Source organism: Erinaceus europaeus, chromosome 9 (genome assembly GCF_950295315.1).
Source record: "Erinaceus europaeus chromosome 9, mEriEur2.1, whole genome shotgun sequence".
NCBI lineage: Eukaryota > Metazoa > Chordata > Mammalia > Eulipotyphla > Erinaceidae > Erinaceus > Erinaceus europaeus.
Genome location: NC_080170.1, coordinates 73479513 through 73482100, shown reverse-complemented (window position 1 = coordinate 73482100; position 2588 = coordinate 73479513). Strand labels below are relative to the sequence as shown.

General features: G+C 39.6%; 1 pseudogene; it reads left to right on the top strand.

The window, feature by feature from the left end:
• Positions 1 to 1974: 1974 nt before the first annotated feature.
• On the top strand, positions 1975 to 2293 carry LOC103127287 (glutaredoxin-1-like; annotated as a pseudogene).
• Positions 2294 to 2588: the final 295 nt, after the last annotated feature.

Genomic DNA, 2588 nt, shown 5'->3' with positions numbered 1-2588 from the left:
GTTGGACCAATTTACATTCCCACCAGCAGTGCAGGAGAGTTCCTTTGACCCCACAACCTCTCCAGTATTTGCTGCTGTTACCTTTTCTGAAGTATGACATTCTCACAGGAGTGAAGTGGTATCTCATTGTTGTCTTTATTTGAATTTCTCTGACAATCAGAGACTTGGAGCATTTTTTCATGTAATTCTCAGCCTTGTGGATCTCTTTTGTGGTGAATATTCTGTCTATGTCCTCTCCCCATTTTTGGATGGGGTTATCTGTTTTCTTATTGTTTAGTTTGGCAAGCTCTTTACATATTTTGTTTATTAGCCTCTTGTCTGATGTATGGCATGTAAAGATCTTCTGCAATTCTGTGAGGGGTGATTTATCTCTCATGCAGAAGTTGAAAAACAAGATCAGAAGAGAAAACACAAGTAGAACCTGAACTGGAATTGGCATGTTGCACCAAATTAAAAGACTCTGGGGTGGGTGGGGGGAGAATATAGGTCCAAAAAGGATGACAGAGGACCTAGTGGGGGTTGTGTTGTTATATGGAAAACTGGAAATGTTATGCATGTACAAACTATTTTATTTACTGTCAAATGTAAAACATTAATTCCCCAATAAAGAAATAAAAAATAGCAGTATAGTAGTAGTATCAGCAACAGCAGCAGTAGATTATCAGAAATTTAAAAAACATCCCAAAGTACGAGATAAATAGCTAGTGTGGCCTAGAAGCTGGTTCAGTGGATAAAAACATTGGACTCTCAAGTGTGAGGTCCTGAATTCAATCCCAGTATTGTATATGCTAGAGTGACAGTCTGGTTCTCACTCTCATTAATAAAATAAATATGTCATAGAGTGTCATTAAAACAAACCTAGATGTTAGAACCTAGTGTTTTTTTTAAGATTTTTTAAATTATCTCTATTTATTTATTTGGATAGAGACAGCCAGAAATCAAGATTGAAGCGGATGATAGACAGGGAGAGAGACAGAGAGACACTTGCAGCCCTGCTTCACCACTTGTGAAGCTTTTCCCCCTCCAAGTGGGGGCCAGGGGCTCTAACTCAGGTCCTTGAACACTGTAACATGTACAGTCAACTAGGTGCAACACCACCCAGCCCCAGTATAACCTAGTATATACTTAATCTATATAATTATTCAATGGGATGCACCATCATATCTGTAGTTGGTTGAAATGTCCTTAATCAAATGCATCACTAATTAAAATGTTCTTAATCAGACACATTACTGATTGAAAAGTCCTTAAGCAACGCTAGAGTGGAATAGCCATATATTAGCTAGCATCTCTGAATATATGGAGCATTTTGAGCCTTTATAGTTGGTCAGTGCAAATATAAGCCAAGCAACTGCTTTGCAAAATAGTCCAGCAGTTTTTTGATATGTTGAAAATATGGTGGGGTGGGGGAGATAGCATATAGTTATATGTAAAAAGACTTTCACACCTGAGGATCCCAGTCCCAGGTTTAATTCCCACCACCACCATAAGCCATATCTGGGCAGTGTTCTGGCTAAAAAAGAAAAAGAAGAAATGGGGAAGGAAGGGAGGAAGGAAGAAAAGGAGGGAGGGAGAGACGGAGGTTGGTGAAACATAGAAATGCCAAGGAGTCCAGCAATTCCACTTTTAACAACTCCACTTCTGAGTAACTCTCATTACCTAAGAGAAAGAAGACAACATATGTCCACAAATATTTAATGCTCATGGAAGCATTTTTCATAATAACTCCCCAGTTAAAACAACCCAAGTGTTCACTCACTTGGTAAATGGATAAACAAAATGTGGTATTTCCATACAATAGAATATTACTTGACCATATAAAGAAACAGGGTGCAGATTAATGTTACAGCATGGCCCAGCCTTAAAAAGATTATGCTGAGGTTCCTTTAAATGAGAGCTAGCTAGCCCATCTTGTACAGCCAGAACAATACTTGCAATTGAGGTTTCCTCCTAGGGAGGCAGCAGCTTGTCAGCATGGCTTACGAATTTGTGACAAGCAAAATCCAGCTTGGGAAAGTGGTTGTGTTCATCAAGCCCACCTGACCCTATTGCAAAAGGACCCAATAACTCCTCAGCCAATTGCCCTTCAAACAAGGTTATCTAGAATTTGTCTATATTATGGCCACTGGTGACACAGAAGACATCAGAATTATTTGCAACAGCTCACAGGAGACAGAACAATACCAAGGGCTTTCTTGGTAAAGAGTGTACTGGTAGGTGTAGTGATCTAGTAAGTATGCATCAGGGTAGGGAACTGCTGATGCTGCTGAAGTCAGTTGGTGCTCTACAGTAACCAGCAAGCAGAACGGAACACAGAAACTGATGTTAGCTCTGAAGGCAAGATGGCATTATGAACAATGGCAGCATTTCCTGGTAGATAGATATGGGATTGCATTTACCCAGCTATGGCAACTATTAAATTTCTGAATTATGTCAAAAAAAAAGTTGGGGGGGGGGTTGGGCAGAACCAGCCTTTTCTTCTTTTGACTCAGTACTAAAATGAACAATTTGACCAAAAGTACATATCTGAGAAAAGTGATAGACATTTGTTTTTGAGGGACTGGCCCTTTGGGTTTCATATCTTTGCT